We start from the raw sequence: 11,925 nt of genomic DNA, 5'->3' as shown, positions 1-11,925 counted from the left end.
AAACACATCGTTTGGTCAGCGCACACAATTTCGTCCATAGAGGTCAGTTTACTTAACTTTTTCAAGATGACGTGAGCCATTGAACGCTATCTTGTAGCCTCATTAAGTCTAGTAATATTCATGAATAGGCTTCAGATGTAGTTACGCCAATAGATCAGAAATGTAGGGGCACGCTTCGTTGATCTAAGAGCTAGGAGGAGTGGCCCACGAAGGAAGGAAAGATGAAGGGAGATATCATAGGACAGTTAGGTCAAGCGATTTCTTCTAGGTCAAATACATATATGCGCTTGGTGGGCTTGACCAAAATGAGTTACTAGTAAACTAACGAGGCGTTCGGGACTTATGGTTTTACAAAACACATTCCTCATCTCCTGGACATCTGCATTTTGGCGAGATCCTTTCTTAGGGGATTCTCCGTTATGACATCTCCGCTCGTCATTTTGTTCTCCATAGGACTGGCCATTTATGTAGTTGTTCTTCACTGACCTCTATATTTACCACTAGACCGGCTATTCCGTACGTTTGACAGCAATTTTTTTGTGCCCATTTGAAGCGCCAATATCGTCTAAGCGAGTGTTCACAGAACTAATTTTGACGTATAATTTCAAATGGCTGTGAGAGAAGTGTTTGTTGATTGCTTCACTGTAAAATAATTTTAGTACCACGGACATTCGCTACGTCTAACAGCGCCAAAATGGCGATTATCAAACGGGCACAAAAGCACGTTGACAACAGCCTGTCCAGTGGTAAATATAGAGGTCAGTATTGTTCTTTGACGTATGTCTTGCAAATGCATTTTACTGTAGGTATGTGATGCTCGCTTGTTTGTTGATTTGAATTTGGAATAGTAGTTTGATTGAGCTTCGATTTTTGAAATTTGATTATTTTTTTATTTATTTTGGAGGTGAGATTGGACTCGGGATATAACTGCGTACAATTTTATTGTTGAACTAGCTTCTGCCAGCGACTTCGTTCGCGTTAGATTCGGACTTTGTAGAAAGAGAGGAATAAATAATAAACACCAGCCCATCAAATTATCTAAATCTATGCATACCTACTACTAATTCACCTAGAAAGAAATAAAATGTAAACTATTAATAATTTAAACGATTATTTAAACAATGCCAAAATAACTAATACGTACATATTTTATAAAATAACGACAAAAAAATATATAAAAATAATATTTAAAGTCATCAAATCAATATTGTTAATAAGGTCGAACACTCTGAACGTCTATTCGCATCAACAGCCGAATGTATGAAGATCGCGCAGTCGCCGCGTCTCGCGAGCCGCATCGAGCGCGACAATGTTACACAAAAATAATCCTTATAGCATGATTCACGCGCAATGGCTTATTATGGTATTTCATGTATAACTTTGGTATTTCTTTACCGATTTATATGATTCTTTTTTTATTGAATAGGTAATAATTTTAACATTTTAAAATTAAGAATAAGTGAGAGTGTTATGAACGCAAGAGTAGACAAATATAATCAGAAAGCTCCGAACTGCTAAGTTTACATGTGTTATTGTGAGTCAACCATAAAAGATAGACATGTACTGTCGTGAGATATTTTTTACATAATTTTAAGGAGAATATTTCCGTCATACATGGTTTCTATGTAGCTTTAACCATTAGGGCTACACATGCGACGGAAGCTTAAAAAATAGAGAAACTTTTCCCGTTTTCTAAACATTTTCCTTCACTGCTCTGCTCCTATTGATCTTAGCGTGATGAAAAGTCTCCTATAACCTGCCCAGGAGTATGAAGAATAATTGTACCAAGTTTCGTTGAAATCCGTCGAGTAGTTTTTGTTTCTATAACGAACATACAGACAGACAGACAGACAAAAATTTTACTGATTGCATTTTTGGCATCAGTATCGATCACTAATCACCCCCTGATAGGTATTTTGGAAATATAGGTATTCAATGTACAGAATTGACCTTTCTACAGATTTATTATAAGTATAGATTTTTCATACAATACATTTTTATTGTGTAATAGTTGCTATATTTGTGAACTATTTTTAATAGGTATCGCTTTTTCAGAATATGAATATTTACACATATAAACAAAAATAAAATTTAACAATCGAAAATTCATATCCCAAAAAGTGTAAATATTTGGAACTGCATATAGAAAATCTGTTTGAGCGTTACTAAAAACTAGAAAGCACAGACACGCTCGTTGATTTAAAAGGCTCAACTCGACATATCGAGCTCAATGGATCAAAGGTTCCTTTCGAAACAGCACTGACAGCAAAAACAAACCAAACAACAAAAGAGGGTTCATGTACACCTACACTGGTATTTTGACTCCTTTACAGGGATAAATCTGGTACTTTAGTACAGTCGGTGTTGTGAGTACATATTGTATTTGTTTACATATTTACTAAAACTGATATTGAGATTCATAAAAAAAAACTAAAACACATGCTTTTATCAAGCACAAAAAATTACAAAATCCGAAACAACCACTCCGCCATATTGGATTTGTAATGACGTTTCATAGCTGGTCTTTATTGTCATCAGAACTCAGAGCGTGTGCAAAATTTCATCCTAATCGAAGACCGAAAAGTGGGACAAATTAAGATTCCAAGATTTTCTTACAAGTGATGCTAATATAAGCGTTAAATACACTCTCGGGATGCGATTGGACCGCGGGGAATAGTAAGTATACATTGATATAATTCAGAATTAAGTCATTATCAAGTCCTTAGAGTCCAATCGGTCATCAGTTGATTGATGATACATTGATTCACGCAATAATTTAATTACATACTATCCTACTGGTAAAATGAGAAAATAGCTGATACAGAACGGATATACTAAGTAATTTATAAAATACTCTAAAAATAAAGAAATTATGTCTAGACCAACTATTCGTAAGTCTAGACCAAACAATAAAACTTGAATTATTGCCAACATAAAAAAATACTACGTTTATAAAGTTTATACAAAATACTAAATCTGACACTTGAGAGCAAATTCCTTTTCACTTGAACTTGAATAAAGTCATGAAAAGAGAAAATTAAAAACCATAAAATAGAAAAAGTCATAGACTATGTGGTTATTTCATATTTCTCTCAATCCATCCAAATATTGTCTGTAAGAGATCGCTTTTGGCTGTAAGACCGCCCATTGTGTCACCTAAACTGTTAATTGGTGTAGTTACATATATAAAAAAGAATATATCTGTCTAAAAACCAAAGGTTAAAGCAGTCAATTAACTTACAAAGAAGGTTTATCTTTATCCTTTATTTCCATAAACAAACAAGTCTATAACTCCTTCCTCCTTATTTAGAACAAAACCATAAAGTTTTCCAAGCGATGGCGTTTTAACAATAGACAGACATAAAGTGTGAACAATTTACAGTGTATAACTGTGACATTTGTATACCGTGTTGATAATAAAAGTATATAGGAGGCGACAAAGGAATATAAATTGGAGGACTGTCGTATGTGAATGGTTGTGGTCTGTATTGAATGGTTCAAGTTATAAGAGGTAGCGAGACTTTTTGGTAGCGTTTTTATGCTTTGCCGATTGTTCATATTGCATTGGTTTTTTCGTAGTATTCGCAAATAAGGCCACTTAGTTGGCCTCATCAATTAAAAAATCTTAAGGTTATCTTATATCTATTTGTATTTTGTTAGGAAAAATGCTAGACGTATGTTTTCTGTAGTTGAACTGAGATAATGATATGTGCCAATAATAATAAAACGTTTCTTGTTTCAGGTAAGTTCCAAAGCACGTGATTCTACTTCATCGAAATAATAAGCAGTGCCCTTACGCTTTGCTTGGCTCCTCTTAGTGGAGACACTACATTGCCCTCAGATGAGAGAATGGGTAAGAATTTCCGAGACACACAATTAATCATATATGAGTTATAGAAGGATCAAAAGTGGTACCAAATGGTTCATATAATATTTCACTCGGCACTGGTTAGCTAGTTCCTTTGCTTGAACTTGAACTAGTTACACACACATTACACCCTAATTTTTCTCAAACTCGCTACATCTTATGACTCATACCACTCGAGTTCGTTACAGTCCGTTTCATTGCCCAACAATAGTAAAATTGATTGACTGGTCACCACACATGACATATAAAATCTGAACGCTTTTGGCCTCTTGGTCAGCCGTATCTTTTGACCAATATTTTATTTTGTTATTTTAGCCGCTTGATAAAATATTTTTGGTTATATTTTTAACTTTATTTTACGTAAATATTGCCGTTTTTTTTTTTCATAAAATACCTGGAAGGCTTCGTTTGCGTAGGATGTTTTACATTACAAGCCTTTGTGTTGATATGTTAACATCATTTTTCATAATTGTGGTTGAAAAATCTCATTAGCAGCTGACCAATTTTAGAACATTACACTTTGAAGATGATATTTTTATCAACATATTAGGATTTTTTAAATGAATAAAAGTATGTATGTCCAATTTTGAATAATATATTATACAACCTCATAAAATTTCCCAGAAACACAGATTACCTGAAAATGTATTCAACCTGTATGATGTACACCATGTTTGATATTGATGCTAATTATTATGCATTGGGGTAAAAATTATGCTGGTACATGCTTATGCATTTGATACGGGAGGTATTCTAGAACATTTTAGTTCAGTGTTACTGTAGGTGAAGATAAACCTCCCAATGGCATTATAATATAACCTTACCTCATTTCTATTCTCTATTATTCCTTTTTCAAATTCCTGAATGACCAAACTTATTTATGTAGCAGCATTGAAACATCAAGGCTACTTTAAATTAAATAACCGTATTTGAATTTCGAGTCTAACGGATGTTGGTTCTTATTTTGAATACAGCAAAGAGTTTTTACTTGTTTGACAGATGTTCCAAAGAATGACTTGGATGGACAGAATAATACAGACTCAAAAGATTTGACTGGCAGAAAAATATAAAACGTTGTAAACGCTTTGTCATCGTAATTATAAAACAAATTAAGTACGTTAGAATTCATTTATTTTAGAGTACAGCTGTATATCATTAGGTATAACTAGTAAATACTTGCAGTACTAGGTAGGTCATCATGAAAAACAGGGAACACAATAAAACCAGCATACCATAAAGCTCTGAACGTATCCTTTGACTTTGTACTGGAAGAATTTGAATAATAAATTCTTTACCACAGACTAATAATAGAACCCTAAAGTTTGAAAAATGAATGCCAAGAGTGATGTATTTTTATAGCTTCGCTTTCAAAGAGGTTCACTGCTTTTTGTACTTTTTTGAACACTGTTGAAATTACCAGTTTTGAAATGAATAGAAACATGAACTGAATGTAATTTTTTATTCTTTATTCAAACACATCTGCGTCTGTGGTTGCGTGCTACATTTTATTTTTAGAATGTGCCAGTATTTCATAGACTCATATTTTTTTTTTGTTATATGGTTATAGAACGAAGGAGAACTGGTTGGTTTTAATTATATTTCCTACTAAATAACTTCATATTCTACCCAACTAAGAACAATATAACTTACTCATCTCACTTTAGTCGTGCAAAGGGATAATATATTCGCATAAAATTAAACGTAAGTTACGTCAGTAATCACTCGCATTCAACAGTTAGTTCATATTTCCGAAATAGGACAGGATTATTCATATTGCCACTATATTCCTGGAATTAAAAAATATTTAAATACGAAAATATAATTTTATTAGCAAATACCTCAATATAAAGGTTCGTTATTTGAATTTGATATTCCTTTCTTTGAACATTTAATTTGAACACATTATTTAAAAAAGTAGTTGTATAATATTTGTTTTCCGAATACAGTAAATTATATTTTTATTCTGACAAAAACTTGCCAGTTATCTTTAAAATTAAAGTTGAAAAAATATTTTGCTGTCAAAGTTTAAATTATCATTAATAATTTGGATTACCTACTATCACAAAAATACGTTCGGTATTTTAGAACGAAAATTGGTTAAAGCATGGATATGATATTAGTAAATCGATATTAAAATTTATGCTCCATAAAACAGCAAATCTGATCGTATCTAACCTTATTTGTGGTCAACCTTTGGCAAACATGTAAACCATGACCTATATTTATTTTCGGAATGCTTTTCAAATCGGAAATATTTCGAATTCCGAATAACATCGCTAGAAACATCGCAATCGTCTGCCTAGCCTTTTCCAAACTATTCTGGGGTGGGCTTCAAGCCTAACCAGATGCAGATGGGTACCAGTGTTTTTACAAGGAGCGATTGCGATTGCCTATCCGACCCCCTCAACCCGGGCAACCCAATGCCCCTTAGTTAGCCTTAGTTTGTCAGACTTACTGGCTCCTGACTACCCGATGGCCAAAGAAGACAGCCGCGAAACCTAGAGTTTATTGTGCTCTCCAAAACACGGAAGAACTCGTTACACGGTGACAAGATGGTCACCCATCAATGGACCGACCGCGCCAAGCATTGCTCTAGTCAAAACGAAACCTATCAAGTGTTTTCTTCTTCACGAATAAATGTCATCTATTTTTACCTCAGTTGTAAGCACAACAACATAATTATAATAAAATACTTTTATTAACTCCACAAAGAGCCGTTAATGGTGAAATCATTACTAAGTTTACGGCTCCCAGTTTAATCTCCTATGGCCTTACTACAAAAACTTTAACCACTGTTTTACACTTGTCTAATAAAATTTTGGCTGCAAAATGAACCGTATGTCAACGTCATAATTTGACATTTTTTTAGACAAGTCTTAAACTGACGTTAAAAAGTTTTTGTGGTAAGACGGTTTACATCTAAGGGGCTTACTTCGCAAAACATGACAGATAACTGTAGTATCTCCCGAACTTTTTAACCAAAATTATATTATCTTGGACAAAAGGCAAAATCTTTTGTAAGTTTTCAGCTTATTTCAGGTAATTCAGAAAGGTTCTCATTACCGGTTTTTGTTAATTTCGTTGAACAATACATTTATTAATGATTTTATTTTTTAATAGTGTTTGTGTTCTCATAAAACCTTTGTAAGGTTGAAGTAAATAGCAGTACATAGGCTTTTATTACATGGATAAATTGCGTAATTAATGGCCGCTGTAGTTAATGAGATCAGCCGTACATTTTCTCCACAGGATCATTTCAATTTACGACCAGAAAGTTTAGAAAGGTTTTACTACAATTCGTTTCAGGCACGACTCAAACCGAAATTAGGGTAACTAAAAGGCCTGTGGTTTCGTTACATTTCTCGACGCTTTCAGCTGTTCTAAAAGCGTCCAAACCTGGTTATACTAGTTTAATTACAAAGATTTCCCTTTAAATATTCTCTCGGCGCGCAACGGGTTAATTTTTAATCGCCCGGTCGAATTAACCCTTGTCCAAGACGTAGGCCTCGGGCTTTTATAAAACGGCACTGAAGAATAATTTGTCGCCCGCCTTTCCTACTTTTGTCTGAAATATAAGACCCACTCTCCCATTTAACAACGAACCTTGTGTCAAAGGAAATAAGGTTGGATTTCCTTTTGTGAAGAAAATCTCCCGTGAGTTATTCAACGTCCAGGTTTATTGTTTCATAATTTCCTCGCGAACGCTCTGAGAGATGTTATTCGCAGTTTTTTTCTTCAATTTATGACATTATGGCGTTATAAATGTTTGAGGGTCGGGAGACGGATGGCGGCAGAATTTGTTATTGTATATTTTCCTCTGTTATTATAAGCCGTGCATGTTTCAAAGGTTAGGCCTCTGCCTCGAATTTTGCGGGCAGCGGGGCGGCAGCGGCGGCGGCGCGGGAGCGGCAGGATCTTACACGTATATTCATATGGACCGGCCCTCGAATACAGCGGCGCGGGAGCGGCGCGGCGGCAGGCAACGAGCGGTGCGCTCCAGTCAAGCGGTGACCGCCCGCGTTGGGCATCTGCATTGTAGGCATAGTGTTATACATTTTTTTTGTGACGTATCAAAATGTGTTCGGACGTGCAAGAGCTAATTATTTCGGCCATCTTTGAGAGGACACCCATATGGAACAGCAAACACAACAGAACACAACACTACACTGCTATAGTGCCGCGCGATCTGCCCGCTAGTTTCGAGAACACGTATCCGTTGCCCACCCCGCTCCCGCGCCGCCGCCGCTGCCGCCCCGCTGCCCGCAAAATTCGAGGCAGAGGCCTTAAGCACGACAGATATGACTGAGTAATTTGATTTTGCGTGTATTTTTGGTGGCAAAATTTTTTTATTCTGATTTTGAATTTCAGTACTGTTTACGTATTTTTAAGCTGCTTATCGTCTTGCTAAATCCTATACTGGCAAAGTTACTTTCAAGTTGTTTGTTCTATCTTTTAGTCAGCTGATCAATTACTATCAATTATTTTATTATCAGTTTGACATTTAAAATATCTGTAACCTACCTAAATATTGAAATTTTAAGCCACCAAGAACGGCAAGCCGCTAATCAATATAAACTAGTAAAACTCACAAAAAAATGTGTTCAACAGTTTCACATTCAAACCGAAGACTCGATGTCGCGGTTCCCAATACATAATGTGTAAGTATTTATTCAAATTGATGTATTAAGTGGGGGTTACGTGAAGTCAAGGTCAAAACTAGGAAGGTCTTGACCTTGAAGAACTTTGAGTTTCAGTCTTATAAATAAATAATTTGTTGGGAGTTCACATCGTCTGGAACACAAGGCTACTTGTAAGGTACTTGGAAGGAGAGGAGAAATGAAGGGAAAAATAATCCTTTTCAATTCTTTCAGTGTCAGTAAAGCTTCTTTTTATTCGGGTGCACGCAACGAATTACGCAGTAGACACAGCCAAAGCCGCGGGCGGAAGCTAGTATTTGTATGACATGTTTTTTTCATAATTAATTTCATACTCAATAATTCTCGCTTACATTGATGAATAATAATAGCTTAAATAGAACTTTTAGGCCTGGTATCTTACTGATAAAGATTCTGATAGTTATTGCTATCTGCCACATAAAGGCTGCTTATGATATATTCAACCAGATCTCGTCTAGAAGATCCGAGACCTTTGAAACTAAAAGTTATAGTTTATCTGTCACATCAGTTCCTGATACGAAAGACTTTATCAGTGGCCGTTGAATCTGGCCATAACTGCCCAAAAACAATATAATTCAAATGCGTTAATAAATATAAAAATAAATGGTTAAAACACTGACAAATCGACAACTGAGTATTTATTAAACCAACATATCAATCAGCGGATACATTTATATTTTTCAGTACATTACACTGGCTTGCAAAAAAAATGAAACTTTTTATTTTTCGTTATAAAACACATGTTACGATTATATCGGAGCTGTCATTCGGTTAAAATATTCCGTCGGATGTCGTTAAGATTTGTTCCCTTTTCTTGTACTGTAAGTTGTTAAACTTTATGGGCCGTCCTTTCATTGAAGGTTTTGCATCAAAATGTAGACGAAAGAAAAGGCTGATTTTGAGTAGTTAGTTTATTTTAAACTTTCAAACAGATGTTTAAGTTACTAAAGGAGTTGTGATTGTACAGTCTGGTGCCTAAGCAGCCGTCTGTTAAAATTATTTACATTTTAGACTTCTTTTCAAAATAAATTGCGGTGCCTGTTTGAGTGGTTTAATCTTTTAAAATTACTACACAAACTGGCAGAGAATTCTTACCCAGAAGTATAAGACAGTCCCTTAGTTTTTGTCTAAGATTCTAAAGCAATGTAATCAAAAAAAGATTCTGGAGGAAGTCTGACAACTACAATATTCTTAAATAACTGGTCTTACTGTATCTTCCACCACAAAAGCACACTGGTGGGAGCTTAAGACATAAATCCTATCGGATTCAACGCATAAAAGTCCACGATCCCATTTACAGGATTTGTTTTCACGCAAAATCTGTGTCCCATTATTTTTGTCCCCCATTTTATTTCGCACAATAAACCGAGTTTAGATTTATTTAACTACAATAAAGCTAAACCTAGGTTAAGTTGACCTTTGATTGTGGCTATGTGACAACTGTCTTGAAAATACCAACTTACGTCTGTCTACTCTTTTTGCACAGAATTATAGTGTTAAACGATAATTACCAATGACTACTGAATGTCAATAGGAGTGTAACGATGCTATCAAAGGTTCAGAACAGGATTCCACATTTTTCTGTTATGTCATCTAACAAGTGACTTAATGAGGGTTTTCGATACTTTTTCTGCCGCCAGGCGGCGCTTCGTATGCGTCAGGTCCAAACAGCTGTCAAATAGTATGGAATTGTAGGGTCCGAACTTATTGTTTATTGAAATTCTGTTATGTTGGAAGTGTTATTGATTTTATTATGGACTACGGTCAGAATAAGGTTTCCGAACTAAAAATTGAGCTAAGAGAGAGGGTGCAAAAGTCACTGGTACTAAGGAAAAGCTTGTTGAAAAATTTGTTAACACAATATGATTTAGTTTTTTTTATTTACTCAACCTCAATAGTAAAACAATAATGCAGTGCTTTAATTATAAAATAAAAAAAAACACTAAAATCGTTCACTATTCATAGTAAAGATAAGCACTTTGACAGTTACCTGGACCTGACGACTCGGTGCTGCCACCTGGTAGACGCCATTTTAGAAAACCCTCATTGGAAAAATACTTCTAATATTTTCACATAAATAGCTGATTACCAAAAATATAACAATCACTGATGGCTCTTTATATAGGCTGGGAGATGTCTGAAAACTTTCTTTTCAGTCATGAAAATCGTGGGCGTTAAAATATTTATGCACGTGATAAAATTTTGGCACGGCACGTGAATGTCTGTTGCCTAGTAAAAGATACAGATGGTAATGAAGTACCTACTAACATAAGTAATTGTATGTACACATAGATTTCGAATTTAGATCTGTTGCGACGATAGCTCAGCAGGTGGAGTAAATAATACTAGTGGACTGTATAACATGTAAATACGTATAATGACTTTAAAGTACAACAATTAAGTACATAAGAAATTAAAGTTTATAAGAATTAAAGAACGCGTGGGCGCGGCCGGTGCGCATAAGCAAGATTTGACCTCTGGTCTCGGCGCATACGCGGCGAGCTGTTGTGCCACGACGTCACAGTCGCCCCCACTTGTCGTGGACGCGGTTGAAGCGAGTGGGACGACTCAACAGATCTCTATCTACATAATGTCTGCCTGTATTACAATTTAATTATAAGTAACTTCTTCCTCGCAGTTTATTTTCATAAAGCAAAATTAAAATTATTTTATTTTATTCTCAGCCTGCAAATACACAAATTCATTAAAGGTACCTGTTACAAATTGCGCCTTACTTCAAGCATTTTATAGGAAAATTACCACTTTTCCAACAAAAGATTTGAAAATAACCTGTAACGGAAGCACCTCCCTTTTTGAACAATTGGTACGAGATTAAAATCCTTTAATTTTTTTGGGGCTTTCAAACGATTAAGTGGATTTATTAATTAGACTAGCGATAATTAAAGTTCAGAATGAACAGAAACAAATTAAAATGTATTGAGTTTATTAAATAAAGATTAGTGTATTCAGTAAAACTTCCACAATAGAGTTCTCTCAAATTCCTTCGTCTGAAAATATTTATAGTTTTCTTCACTTCATTGCTATTTTTATTTACGATGCTATCAATTGAATTAAATTACGATTTTAGTAAACATTCAAATGATTCATTAGTTTGTGCTATGTGTTTGGATAGTTCATGATTTATTGCATGAAATCAACGTACCTATATAATAAATTAAATTTTATGCGAATAAAAGTAAATATTATTTGAAAACTTTATTAATTTGTTGTTAGAATTTTTTGAATTGATTTTATTGAATAGTTTATAAGTAATGGGTCGTTGAATTTTGTAAGTCTAGCGAAGTCTTTTAGTAAAAAAAATAATTTAGTTTATATTTCAATCCGATTTGCTTAGTTTTAGTGAAATTATTTACAATGTTA

General features: G+C 34.6%; 1 protein-coding gene across 4 annotated transcripts in view; it reads left to right on the top strand.

The window, feature by feature from the left end:
- Window positions 1-2,538: 2,538 nt before the first annotated feature.
- LOC124635038 (neuropeptide Y receptor type 2-like) overlaps window positions 2,539-11,925 on the top strand; it is a 44,780-nt gene continuing 35,393 nt past the window's right edge. For 3 of the 4 annotated variants that reach the window (XM_047170800.1, XM_047170796.1, XM_047170799.1), the window contains exons 1-2: window positions 2,539-2,676; window positions 3,743-3,853. The gene's annotated coding sequence lies outside the window, so the exon portion shown is untranslated. The remainder of the gene's footprint in view (window positions 2,677-3,742; window positions 3,854-11,925) is intronic. The other variant, XM_047170798.1, reaches the window with a different exon arrangement.

The sequence above is a fragment of the Helicoverpa zea genome, chromosome 12 (assembly GCF_022581195.2).
Source record: "Helicoverpa zea isolate HzStark_Cry1AcR chromosome 12, ilHelZeax1.1, whole genome shotgun sequence".
Lineage (NCBI taxonomy): Eukaryota > Metazoa > Arthropoda > Insecta > Lepidoptera > Noctuidae > Helicoverpa > Helicoverpa zea.
Note: the sequence above shows the minus strand (reverse complement) of the source record. Positions and strands in the feature narration are given on the sequence as shown.